The sequence below is a fragment of the Pelodiscus sinensis genome, chromosome 1 (assembly GCF_049634645.1).
Source record: "Pelodiscus sinensis isolate JC-2024 chromosome 1, ASM4963464v1, whole genome shotgun sequence".
NCBI classification, from domain to species: Eukaryota; Metazoa; Chordata; order Testudines; family Trionychidae; genus Pelodiscus; species Pelodiscus sinensis.
In genome coordinates, this window is record NC_134711.1 from 74,628,029 (window position 1) to 74,642,991 (window position 14,963).

The following is a 14,963-nucleotide window of genomic DNA, read 5'->3' on the forward strand; positions in this document are numbered from 1 at the left end:
TAATGCAGTAAAACAGTCCTGTATCTCATTAATCACAGTCAGACTGTTGGGAATCCACCTTGTTATGTGCAGTATTACTGTACAACCATGACCTCGTGGACTGAACATGGACTGAGTGTCAGAAGATTTGGGCTCTAATTCCATCACTACTACTGGGTCTGTTTGTGATTGTGGAGAAGATCTTTACACTCTCTGAACTCCTGCTGAACAATCAGTAAAGAGCGCAAGGGAAGTTTTGTTATTACTTCTATTTACAATCTAACTTAAAGATTGATTTGAACAGTCCATTGTCAGGTCAGCTGGGCTGACTTTCAACAGCAACATGGTAAACCATTCTTTTGACTCAGAGAAAATAGTTTTTTTTCTCATTCTTTGAAAAGATATAGTTCCTATCGATGTCCAGTTAGCAAGTAATAAGACTTTTTATTAAATCTGTATCTGTGTTACATAAAGTAGTCTACACAAATGCACTCAGAATTAAGAATGAGATTTTAAAAGCAAAGCAAAGCAAAGCAAAGCAAAGAAACTTACTAGGTCATCTCCATAAAGTGACAAAGAAAAATTATTAAAAACTGATGTCTCAGAAGTTTTATAAACAAGAAGAAAAATCATGCTGGAAATCTCAGTAAAAAACTAGTGGCTGCTTCACAGCTGGTTCAGTGGAGCTTGAAGTCAGTGACAGTATATACCAGCTGAGGATCTGTCACTGTGTATTTTGGAAACATTTTCTTATAATCAGCATTTTCTTATAAGGGATGCAAATTTTGAATGAGCTAATGCCTTGGACTAAATATCTATGCATGCCAATAAAGGAGCAAGAGCTTCTCCTATAGATCTGCATGAGTTTCGTGGAATAAGATAGTAATAGAGACACAGCCGTGTTAGTCTGATCTTGCTGAAACAAAAGAAAGCACTATGCAGCACTTTAAAGACTAACAAGATGGTTTATTAGGTAATGAGCTTTTGTGGGCCAGACCCACTTTCTCAGATCAAATTCTGGTCATGCCAATTCTTTTCCAGAATTTGATCTGAGGAAGTGGGTCTGGCCCACAAAAGCTCATCACTTAATAAACCATCTTGTTAGTCTTTAAAGTGATGCATAGTCCTTTCGTTTCTGGAATAAGATGGCACTATTGGTGAAACGTCAGTGGAGATGTAGGCATCTGAGGCACTTTTGAAAACATTTTTCTGTGCCTTCTTACTTCCCTTCCACTTCTGCAGGTGGGCAAGAATTAGAAGGGTCTTCCCCCCTCTATTAGTTGACAAGCACAGCTGAACTGCTAGGGGGTTGTTGCAAATTACACCTTCTGCACAGCAAGAAGAAAATCAGAGGATGTTAGAGTGCATCTCTGAATTCACAGTGCCTCTATTTGCTATGTCTAGTGTAGGTAACATATTCCTTTCCTCTCCACCTTATAGAACTCTATGCTTTATGACACAATCTAGCACTGTATGGTCACATTTTAAGTTGGGATCAAAAAAATAGTTGAATAAAATAGGAGTCTAAACTATGCAACCAATCTCTGAACTGAGTCTTTTCTGAAGTTATAAATGTGTTGATTAAAGTTTGAGAGAAAACACTCCCCTGTCTGGGAAACTGCATACTTCCTGGATGGGGCAAGAAGCCAAATTAAAAATGTTCATGTGACTCAGGATGTCTGGGTAAATTCTGAATACCTATGAAGTTCTGGGGAGCTTAAATAGTCACATTTTGGAGAGCTTATTTGATCCAAATCTCTACCTTTTGAGGTGTACCCATCAGAATATATCTGTAATTTTGTGTGAGGCAAAATGTCAAAGGTCCAAATGAAATGGTGAAAAGCCAAGAATTCAGATTTAATATTGAAACTCTGTCTGCCTTTCCACATTAGATGGCAGACTTCATAAAAAGATTAGGGGATTATATGATTTGTCACTTGATATATTACATGGACACTGTTTATGAAGTTATAGAGTGTAAAAAATATGTCTTGAAATGGTGAGTTTTGATACTGGTTAACAAGCATAGGGACAGATTCAGTAAGAAATCAACCTCTGTTCTACTCTGAATTCTACTGCAGCATGAACATTCAAACAATTCACTCCCCGGCACCCATTATCAGCAAAGGGCTCTTGGAAATCTGTGTTCTTATAACATTTTTGCAAAATTCAAGAAATAATTGAGCTTGTTTTAGAGCTACTGATCTGGGAATATAAATTAATTTTAAACCTTGACCTCCCTGCATTAGTAATTGACAATAGTATCTTTTTCCTCTCTGCTTCCCCTTCCATGAACTTGCTGCTTTACTCAGCTTAGTAGTAATGGCTATGTCAGTAGCCAATTCCCCTAACAATACAGTCCTGAAAAGGCAATGTGGGGAAATACCTTGGAAATATAAACAGAGATGCTATCCAAACTTGTGTCTCTTTAGACTGGATTTACTATTGATGTAGTGCAAATCTTTGTGCAAATCTGCTGGCTGAAGCAGTCTGGCCTTTGTCTGGATTTAGCCAGTTTCAACAAAAGACATGAACACCTTTCTCACTGACCGAGAGCAGAAGCACTGATTGTTGCTAATAGGAGTGGACACCATCTGCTGATGAGTGGATTTTAAGCAGCTTCACTTAAATTACAATAAATGAGGGTTATTTGTGACCTTAGCATGTGAATTTTGACTTTTACCCTTTAAAAACAGTTTTTAATGTGGCAAAGCTCTGGCTGTGCATGTGGGTCCTGTGCTTCTGGTGGACAGTGTTCAGCCTCATAGGCTCATTATGTCCCACCATGTGGCCTCTTCTTTTTTTTTTTTTACTAGAGGCAGGATTCACAGCATACTGAACCATACTCATCACAGGCTAGTCCATAACATGTGAGTGAAACCCCTTTGTAGTCCCAGTCTCTCTATCTAGGGACAGAGTCTGTAGTGGCGTGGGGAGAGTTGGGGGGAACCAGGGCCCTCCCACTACATTTTTTTCGGAAGAGCAGACACGCTCTTTCGGAAGCCCAGTCTTCCTTGTTTTATGAGGAATAAGGGCTCTTCCAGAAGAGGAGGTTTTTCTGAAATTTGGCTCTGTGTAGATGGGCCAAATTTCTGAAAAACCTCATCTGAAAAAACAACCGGAAAAAGTGTCACGAATTGCGAAGCGCAATTTGTGTACCTTTTCCTGAAAAAAGTGGTAGTCTAGACGTAGCCTCAAAGACTGACCCATCACCCCTCCTGCATCCAAACTCCCTCTCAGAGCTTGCACAGCCTCTTGCATCCAATCTGTTCTAGTCAAGAACCTGTACCCAACATCCAAACTTCTTTCCAGAGCCCAAACCCTTACTCCTTTGGCACTCAAATTCCCTGCTGGGGACTGCATGCTGTAACCTCTCCTGTAACCCAATTGCCTGCTCCAGCCCAGAGACTGCAACCAGCACCCAAACTCCCTCCCAGAACCTACACCCCTGAATACCTCCTGAACACAAATTTCCTCCCACATTCCAATCCAAATGGGAGAGGGAAACGCACCAATGCATAATGGGTCTTCACAGGCAACAAACATAGAAACTGCAGACTCTGGTGAACCTCCAGGTTCCACAATCTGAGGACCACCTTCCTCTGCAGCTCATTGAGAACTCAATATTAGGAACTCCCTGTACTACCACCTCAACACTGGATATGGCATTATGGGAGGATGCACTCCCCAGCCCTCCATCCCCAAGGACATTAAAGACCATCACAGCCACTCATGCATTGACCTGTGAATGCCACTGTTGGTGTATATGTAGCTGAAATAGACATGAATGTTCTTTCCCTTTCATAAGTTCTGGCCTCTTGATTTTAACTATGTGAATTTTATTAAATTTTAACTATGTGTGACCTAAAATTTCACTATTTATTTTTATTTGGACTGATTTTTTTTTAATTTTTTTTTTTTACAAAATACTTTCTAAAACTTTATTAGTTTGCAACATCTGCTAATGTGTGCTTAGCAGACAGGTCTGAAAGCAACCTGTTACTGACAATGTCACACTACTCATTAGATAAGCCGCAAACAAAATTAATAGATGTATTAACAATGATATATTCTTACATGTAAAGCAATCACCACACAACTACTACACAGAACACCCTGCAGCAAAGCACACTGCGGTGACTTACTGTTAAAAGACTCCCTGAGCCAAATAGTGTGTGTTGAGCCCTTTTAATAGTCCTCATGTCTGGCTGTTCAAATTCAGCAGATAACTGATGCACCTCTGCTCTCAATTCCAGTTAGGACTTCTTCCTCTATGATGCACATATATTATTCAGTGCACAGCAGGCAGTTATAACCATTGGGATATTTTCTCATTGAGGTCCAATCTTCTGAGTAAACAACGGCAGCATCTTTTCAATTGATCAAAAGCACATTCAACTGTCATTCTGCTGAGCACCTGCTGAGATGATAGCTGAATCATTCCTTGGAGCTCTTAAAATGTCCAATGTACAGCTTCATAAGCCAGAGGAGCAACAATTAGGCAGTGTGTACAGGTAAGGTGGATCAGAATAACTATTGGCATTACAGCATTCCCAATGGAATTCACTGGTGTTGACTTTTATTTTCTTTGAAGTGAATTTTGTTTTGTGGTATAACACCATTGTGAGTTCAGTGCTGGTGGCTATAATTTCAAGCTACTATTGGCTGCAGATTTAGTCTCTAAGAACATATAAAGTTCAAGGCATGTAACCACACATACATTCATAAATACAAGGTTTAGCCTATTTTACAAGTTTTATTAAAGTTACAATTATGACTACTCAAGCATGTAGCAGTTCTGTACAGACCTATGCACATGTTACCAATATAGTTATATTCACATCCTTAACAGTAAGGTTTGGGACTCATTGATCTCTCATGGACTGATCACCAGTAGAGGGATATTTCATAGAGAAAATTTCTCATAGAAAGCTCAATTTTTCCACTTTGGACACCCCTTTTTTATAATATGTTTCTGACTATACCTCAGTAGCATTTGCATACCTTGTGCACCCTGTGATTAAGGCATGTGTTAAAAAAATGGGACTACTAGTTATTTTATAAGCAAAAATTTACCTTCATTGTTAATTTTTCACAATATCACCCATTAGTACATTTTTCCTGTAATCTTAGGGCATTGGATTATTCTTTGGTCACTTACTTATATCAGCATTTCTTATCTCTGAGGCCTAAAATAGCTATGCTAAAAGCTTGCAGGCCTCAGCCCATGGTCCTTACTTTTTAGCCCCAGTTATTTAGATACCTTGAATGGTCCTTCTAACTATAGATCAATCTTATACTTCAGTGAGCCTACAATTTAATTCTATTTAATATACAATGATTATATGTGACATGTTAGTTAATTATAATCTCATGATAAATAAACAATAAATTAAATTAAAATAATTGGCTACACTAGTCAGGAAAGAAAGTCTCTATTTGCAGCTTTCAGAAAAGTTCTATGTTTATAAAGATGCGATCATCATGCACCTTCCCTGACCAGCCCATTCTGATGCCAGTAAAATACCCCTCATGGTCCACCAATGCTTCCTTAATCACAGAAAAGCAGTCCTTTCTGTTGATATATTCTGTGGCAAAGTGGTCTGGTGCCAAGGTGGTCTGGTGCCGTTCTGTGTATTGCTTCATTGCAATCCAGGAATCTCATTACTGTGAATCCATCCAATATACCAAGCACATTGCTTAAATTTGAAGTCCTGCATGGCAGAAGGCAATTAATGGCCCTTCACACTCACCTGAAAACAGCCCCGCAGGTGGATTTCCCAAAACCAATTGATTTGTCATTGACTACTAGGAATCTAGCATTGTAGGTTTCCACAGTATGATCAATCACCACTTATTTCTCCTCTGTTAGTATACCTCTCATTTTGGTGTTCCTGCACTGGATGTCTGGGGCATGCTCAGTGTATGCAGTAATAATGCCTTGTGCATACGAAAGTTCTGAAGCCACTGCTCATCATCCCAATGCAATCCTTCATTACAATGCAATCCCACCATCAATGCTTGTTTCTCAGGCCCAGAAGCAGCATTCCACCATCTGCATCTGTTCCAGGAATGCCACTAACAACCTTGAATTGGTTTTCACAGGTCCCATAGCTAGCTGTCTTCCATGAAATCACCATTTTCATCACTGATTTGGTTCTTCTTGCTGTTCTGAAAATACTGCAGGAATGTATCTTCTCTGCTGGCAATGCTTGTGACAATAGTGAATAATTATGCAGGCTCTGTATTTCTGTTGAGATGGTAGACAGTGATGAGCTCCATGCATTTTTGTGGAATTTTGAAAAAAGGTGCAAATATTATGGGATACAGATAACATTATGGGATGGAGACAACTACAAACTGAGAACTTTACTTCTTGCTCTCAGTTAGCCTCATGGAACTCATTTTGGGCTCATTGTGAATTGCTAAAACAATCTCAGAATAGTATGCTATAGTTGTGGACTGGGATATTTACCTATGGTGCACTGTTAATTGCTACAAGGATTCCTGGTGGGTACACACAAAGCTGACACAAGGAGCCAAGTATTCACTCACACAAACACTGTATTAACTACAGTGGCTTTATGCTCACATAATTTGCATCAGCATAAGGTCATAGTGTAGAGATCGCATCAGTAACCTTCTCAGACCTGAAGAAGAGCTCTGTGTAGCTTAAAAGCTTGTATTTTTCACCAATAGACATTGGTCCAATAAAATATATTACCTCCCCCACTTTGTCCTTAATATCCTGGGACCAACATGGCTACTAAACTGCTAAAAATATTTTGCATGTCTCCTACTCACTGGGGGTATGACTATACAGTAGGACTAAAGTCAAATTAAGCTATGCAACTTCAGCTATGTCAATTGCGTAGCTTAAGTTGAAATAGCTTAACTCGGCTTTTAGTGCTATCTACACAACAGGAAGTCGAAGTAAGAACACTCTTCCTCTGACTTCCCTTACTCCTTGTGAAATGAAGATTACCAGGAGTTGGAGTAAGAAGTCCTCCAGCTTGACATTATTTCAAAATAAAGGCTTGTGGTATAGACATGCTCTTCATTATTTCAGAATAACATTAGTTATTCTGAAATAACATTACTATGTAGATGTATCCTAAGATATATTACTATTATAGTGTTGGTGAAGAATTAAAAATTTGTCATTATATATGTGGAATCTATGTGCATTCATGAAAAATATTTTTATTACTGCAAACAAATGTAAAAATGAGAAAACCCTCCCCCCTAAGATTTATTCTCATATAATGTCTCTAAATTGTACTTCTTGTTTTTCATCTGCACAGAAAATACTGGTATACTATTGAAAGAGGTTCTGGATATTTCATTCCAGTTGACAGATGGATGAATAATGTTTGGATACCTTTAAATGAGATGGCACAGTAATACTGTTTCACAGAGAAATACAAATTTTGTCCAAAACAAAATAAAAGTATATGAAACATAATTCAGTAAGGACATGTCTACACAGCAGGGCTAAAGCTGAAATAAACTACGCAACTTGAACTACTTCAGTTGCGTAGCTTAAGTCGAAATAGCTTTTTCAGCTTTTGGCATTGTCTACACAGCAGGAAGTCTGAGTTAGAGCACTCTTCCTTTGACTTCCCTTACTCTTCATAAAATGAGGGTTACAGGAGTTGGGGTAAGAAGTCCTCCAGCTCGACATTATTTCGACAGTATGTTCAAATAACTGCTTGTTGTGGAGACATAGCCTAAGATCCCAAACACTACAATAACACCCAACATTCTTCTATTGTTTAGTGATTGGAACTATTTGGAAATGAAAGCAATAAAAATGTGTTTGGGAAATCACATATCAACCATGGAACACTGGAAATGAAAGTAGTGAACTGCATAATAGAGCTATTTTTACTAAATATTTTAGTTCAGAGTCCCAACTGGGACTCAAGAAGCAACTGGAATTGCTTCTTTAATTTTTACAGCAATTTTCAGTTCCCTAAAAACCATTGGCTTTAGAGTTCAACAGCACTTTGCCAAATGCTGAAGCATCTTTTATAATTCAGCCCCTGGCTTAAAAAAAGGAGTGTGAATGTTCATTTCATATACATGATCAGTCTACTCTTAAATGTTTAATTATCATACATGGGTGGACAATTAATACTTACACAAATGCCATTTGCAGGTAACTTACTACTGGGGAATAGCATATGCTTTAGTAGGTTTACATTCTTAAGGTGGAGATTTTGTAATGTGTTTTGAAAAAAAAACCATCTAGGCAGATAGTAAATATTAAGCACAGACCTACATTAGGCAGTATGGAATCATTCTGCTCCCTGGCAGTGCTCCAGGTCTCATTATTTCTGAGGAAACAAAATGCCACCTCATGTTGCACCATCCTTTAGAATTGTGTGTTGTATTCTGGTTCCAACATAGCCACTGGCACCCAGACAATGCGGGAGATCTCAGATCTTCCTCATCACCTGTCAGGATGGTTAGCAGATGAGAAAGGTTAAAGTGTACTATTATACCAAGCAATTATTCCTAGTCCCTGTACAGTGGGTTACATGCACTACTTATGCTCTGGATACCATTTTGAATTTAATTTTACTGGAATTATGATTCACACATTCCATACTGTAGTTGATAAAATATAACAGTGTTTACAAACATAGGGTCATAAACTGCCACTGATCCCTTCTCACAGCCTCCATTTTCATCCCCTGGGTTTGAACATGTAGATCACAGATGAGGGAAGATGTCATTACCTATGCAAAGAAGAAATACATCTCAGTCATAGTTGGTTACAATCACCGATCACTGAATTTTACATGTGGAACAATATAAGAAGAGTGTTAAAAAATATATGGCCTGATTATGCTCTCAAGACCTGAGTGAATAAATGAAAATAATGGGCAATCTAAAAGAATTTTGTTTTAAAATACTTACCTTATTGCCCACTCCAATCACACAAAGCTCATGAGTCAGGCTTCCAAAAATCATGAGACTAGCTTAAAGATCATGAGATTTTAAACCATCCATTTGGGGAGCTTTTATCCCTTGTTTTTTGAGCCTTTAGGTTTCACTAAAGTTATATGCTCAAGCTTTTATTTCTGCAGGGATGAGAGCTAGAAATTTACTTTTTTAAATGAAAGTTGCATTTCTCACACAATCACTTGTCCACTGCATTAGAGTTTTAATAATCAAGTATTGTGATATGTGTGATAAAGTCATGAGAATTAGCAACATTGCATGACTTAAAAAAAAACAAGCTTTAAAATGTTTCTGTCTGCAGTCCCAAGACTTATCTTAAAATATTTTTCTGCTTATAGCCAGAAGTTATAGATTCTGAGAATGGCAATGTGTATGATAGTTGTTCCCTTCTATTTACATAAAAGCATTTCTAGAGTCCATTTCATGATCCTCCCAAATCCTGTAATAAATAATGGAAATATTTTGTGTGTGTATCTTATTATTGCTAAAAATGCTCTAACCAATTCCCCTCGAGGAAAACCTGGATCCTCCGTATTTGTAACCTTGTTTACATCAGATAATATGAAGTAATTTTTATTGAGGAATGTTAGGTTAGAAGAAAATTAAAATATAAACACATTACTACCAAGCCAAAATTCACGGTGAGAATCAGACTTGCAGGCTTTATTCTTCAGAATAATGAATACATAGACCTTTCTAATCATCTTATTGTCATAAGGCATACTTTCCATAAGATCTGTGATCAAAGCATTATGTGTGTTTAACATAATCTAGGCTTAGAAGTGTTCTTTAAAGAAAGAAAACATTCTAATTTGGTTTGAGCTATCATTGGATCATTGTGATCATATGTTAATATAAATACATACAGTAAAGAAAATAGAGTATCAGCCATTGAACTCTTTCTGAAAGACTAAATAATTTTTATGAGAATACAGAACAGTAAATTTGATTAGCTTACTTAAAGAGTTAGAGCCTATGAACCAGCTAAAAAAATCTGTTCACACATTAATTTTCTCTTCTGTACTATTGTTTTTCTGTTCACATGTGTGCTTGTGGATGAGTGTCAGTTTTCTGAGAGCTACTGATTTGTCTATAAAGAGGATTCCATTTTTCTGGGCAGAAAGCTTCTAATCTTATTTATCTCTTGGATTTACGTACGTTTATGAGCTAAAATCCTCAAATTCTCAGAGGACATACCAGAAGTCCGCCCATCTTATATTCTTACCCATCTTATATTGAAGTAATTTCATTGATTCCCTTGGGGTAACTCTTGACACCCATTCAATGGACTTTGAATCAACCTTTCAGGGAAGAACTATTAATTTCAAGGGGCTGTGGATAATGCTCCTAGGGTCTAATCCAGTGTACAGAGGAGCTCCTAGGAAGTGCTGGGAGCCAGAACACTTAGCTCTGGAAGTGATGAGCACCTTATATAAATGTGCCATTATTCCGATATAAATATCAGAGTCAGCTCACTTTTGAGCTCTTTGGGGGGAAAAGTAGGAGATGGGAGTAAACAACTGGAAAATATAGGCGTTCCATGCTTTAACACGGTGCAATTTGCAAAGCATGGTGTTCTCTGTTACAGATTTCTATACACCAATCTCCCTCTTAATATTTATTTCCCCCTTCTTTCTTCTGCCGATACAGTCATTGTTTCAAACCAAATAGCCACATGGCCTGTATCTAGTGAATTATATAATAGATATAAAGATACATGTAGGAGAAGTAGATCTTAGAAATGTCAGGCTGGAAGTGACATCAGAAGTCATCTAACCTGGACTCCATACTAAGACAAGACCAGGTAAACATAAATGATTCCTGACAATGGTAACCTGTCCCAAGAAACCTCCAATTATAGGGATCCTGCAATCTTCTGTGGAAACCTAATATGGAGCTTCACTGTCCCTATAGTTAATTTTTTTTTTCTAAAATCTAACCTAAATTTCCTTTAATACAGATGAAATCAGTTACTTCTTCTCCTACCTTCAGTGGACACAGAGAACAATTGATCTTCTTTGTAACTGTCCCCTGACCATGTTTGAAAACTGTTAGTAGGCCCCTTCTCTCTTAAGATTAAACATGCTCAGTTGTTTAATCATTCCCTTTTATCATATTTCTTATTCTCCTCTGAACTTTCTCTAGTTTATCTACATCTTTCCTAATATGTGGCACCCAGAACTGGACACAGTACTCTACCTGAGACCTCACCAATACAGACTATAGTAGGATAATTACCTCCCATGTCTTAGGCTATGTCTAGACTTCATCCCTCTGTCAACAGAGGGATGCAAATCAAGCATATCGAAATTGGTAATTAAGCAGGGATTTAAATATCCCACGCTTCATTAGCATAAACATGGCTGCCGCTTTTTTTTTTTAAATAGAGTTTTTTCAAAAAAAAAACAGCAGTCTATATGCGGATCTGTCGAAAATAAATTCTGTATTCCTCAAAAAATGAAGTTCACATGATCTGTCCAAAAAAGGGTTTATTTTCGACAGATCCGCATCTAGACTTCCGTTTTTTTCGAAAAAACTCTGTTTTGAAAAAAAGCGGTGGCCATGTTTATGCTAACGAAGCACAGGATATTTAAATCCCTGCTTCATTAGCAATTTCAATGTGCCTAATCTACATCTCTCTGTTGACAGAGAGGTATAGTTTAGACACACCCTTACATATAAAAAACTACCGTTAATACATTCCAGAATTATACTAGTCTTTTTCATAACTGTATCACATTACTGACTCGTATTCAATTTGTGACTCAGATCTTTTTCAAGAGAACTATTTACCTAGCTGTTATTCCCTATTCTGTAGTGTGAATTTGATTTTTTTTCCTAAATGAAGTGGTTTGCATTTTTCTTTATTAAATGCCATTGTGTTGATTTCAGACCAATTCTTCTATCTGTCAAGATCATTTTGAATTTGAATCTTGTCCTCCAAAGTACTAGCAACCCTTCCCAGTTTGGTAACAGCTGCAGATTTTATACACGAAGGCTATGTCTACACTGGCAGCTTCTTGCGCAAGAACATCTTGTGAAAGGGTTCTTGTGCAAGAATTCTTGCCCAAGAAAACGTCCACACTGCCATGTGCGAGCTGTGCTTTTGCGCAAGAGTGCCCATGGCAGTGTGGACGTTCTCTTGTGGAAGAAAGCTCTGATTTCTATTTTAGCTATAGGGCTTTCTTGCGCAAGAAATGCCTGCTGAGCGTCCTCACAGCTCTCTTGCACAAGAGCTCTTGTGCAAGAGAGCTTACACCTGTTAGAAAAGAGCTTAGCTCTTGTGCAAGAAGCCTTCTCTTACCACGCCGTACTGTAAATCTTCTTGCGCAAGAGCGGGCGGGCAGTGTGGACGCTCTGGGGATTCTTGCTCAAGAACAGCCATACTTGCGCAGGAAACCGCGAGTGTAGACATTGCCATAGGGTACGTCTACACTTGCACCCTAGTTCGAACTAGGGATGCAAATGTAGACGACTGAAATTGCTAATGAAGAGAGGATTTAAATATCCCACGCTTCATTAGCATGGTCTCGCCAGCGCATTACTCCGCTCAACAACTGTTCCAAAAGTGAAAGTGTGTGCCGGAATGCATTAGTTCGAACCAAACCCATTGATTTGAACTAACATTACTCCTCATTTTTTGAGGAGTAATGTTAGTTCGAACCAAACCCCTTGGTTCAAACTAACGTGTCCCGGTGCGCACTTTCACTTTCACTTTCAGAACAGCTGTTGAGTGGAGTAACACGCCGGCGAGATCATGCTAATGAAGCGCAGGATATTAAAATCTCCGCTTCATTAGCAATTTAGGTCATCTACATTTGCATCCCTAGTTCGAACTAGGGTGCAAGTGTAGACGTACCCTACACTCCCCACTCCATTATCCAAGTCATTAATGAAAACACTGATTAGTGTTGGACCCAGAACAGACCACTGTGGGACACAACTAGATATGTCTCCTCAGTTTAATGGTGAGCCATGAGTATTATCTTCCAACCAGTTTTGCCCTCACTTATGTTAATGTAATCTAAACCATATTTCTATAGCTTGTTTAAGAGGATAGCATATGAAACTGTGTCAAAAAGTTTTACTAAAATCAAGATATATGACATTTGTAAGTTTCCACCAACCAATAGGCTGGTAACGCTATCAAAGAAGGAGATTAAATTAGTTTGGTATGACTTATTCTTGGCAAATCCATGCTGGCTATTCTTTATACACCTATTATCCTATGGGTACATGCAGTTTGTTCAAGCATCTTTCCAGGTATTGAAGTCTGTCTGATTCAGGCTCTCATCACTTTTAGTAGTTACCTCATTTGTCTCCTATTCAGAGGCACTGGAGGAGAGGGTATTTAGGTCCTTTACTTTTCCTAATGTTCTCAGCAAATGATGTACTAGAACTGGAAACATCTGCAGACTGCCTGTCCAGCTTGAGAACAGGCTCACAGGAAGTCAGTCAGAGCAAGAGAGCATAGGCAAGCAATACATGCAACACAGTAAACCAGCCAGCAGAAGGGCATGTCAGCCTATTCAAATCCTGCCACAGCTTGTGTAATAATACAGTGCTACTAAGGAGCAACTATACATTTTCATGCCTAGAAATGTGCCCCTTATATTTACTTAGGGCAGGTCTGCATTACAAATGTATAGCTCTCCTGTTAGCATAACTCACCTTACATTGAGAGGCAGTAGCTATGTCAGAGGGAAAACTCTCTTGCTAACGTAGTGCAGCTGACATGGGGGATTAATGTTGGTGTAACTTGAACTGAATCACTCAGGAACGTGGATTTTTCACACCCTAAGCAATGTCCTCCTGATTTGTATATCTCTAACTTATCTAAATATTCTTTAATCTGTTCTCTCACTTCTTTGACTTGCATTCCTGCCCTCTTTTTGTTAATAATAATAGTATTAGATTTCTAGTCATAATTAACTTTCTTAGTGAAAGTAAGCAAAATAGGCTTTAAACACCTCAACCTTCTTGCTGTCATCTATTTTTAGCTCCCTTCTAGCCCGCCATTAAAAGTGCATCTAGATTACATACCTCTTTCAACAGAGGGATGTAAATTAGGCATTTTGAAATTGCAAATGAAGCCGGGATTTGACTTTCCTGTGCTTCATTTGCATAATCACGTAATGGTGCTTTTGAAAATGTGCTATTTAGAAAGTAAAAGTCTAGACGCGGTTCTTTCAAAAAAGGAACACTTTTTCATAAGATCCTATAAACCTCATTTTGCTTATTGGAGGCTTTAGCAGCCAGTATACATTCATGTTTTATTGTGAACTGGGGTGGCTGACATTGAGGAGGTAATGCCTTTTAGCACAATTTTAAAAATCTATGCGGGATTTACCTACATGCTGAGACAAAGTCTCCTTTCAGTTGTGCATGCCAGGCTGCCATTGATGTCAATAGGAACTGTGCTCATCCAAGGTCACTATTTGGACACAGCCCACAATCTTTCTTTGCAGAATATGGACATTAGGCCATTGTGTTTCATTGTAAATTACAATACAACACTTGGAATCAATTTTCCTTCAAACCTTTTATTGCTTCTAAGATACCTGTATTTGAGGCCCCCCTGAGTGGCTTCACCCAAGCCCACATAGAGAGAGGTCATATGGGCCATCCAGCTGAAAGTTCTTCCAAACAAGCCCACATTTCTCCTACAAAGCCCTCTGTCCTTGTTGAAGAGGCTGGCTGTGCTCAGATCCCCATTCTAGGCATTGCTACCTGCTGTCTCTAGCCTTTCTTATCCCCCACAGTCCCTCCCTCCCTACTCTTCTCTCAGGGGGTATGTCTGCATAGCAAAAAGAACCCTCATCAGCTCCCAGAGCCAATGACTCAGGTTTGTCTTAAGGGACTAAAAATAGCAGTGAAGTTGTAACTTCTTGGTCTTAGAGCCTGGACTAGAAAATCTGGTGGAGGGGGTGCAGAACATCTACTCTGCTATTTAGGCCCAACTAAGTCAGTTGGGCTGGTCTCTGAGACTCAGTGCCGCTGTAAAGAAAGAAATG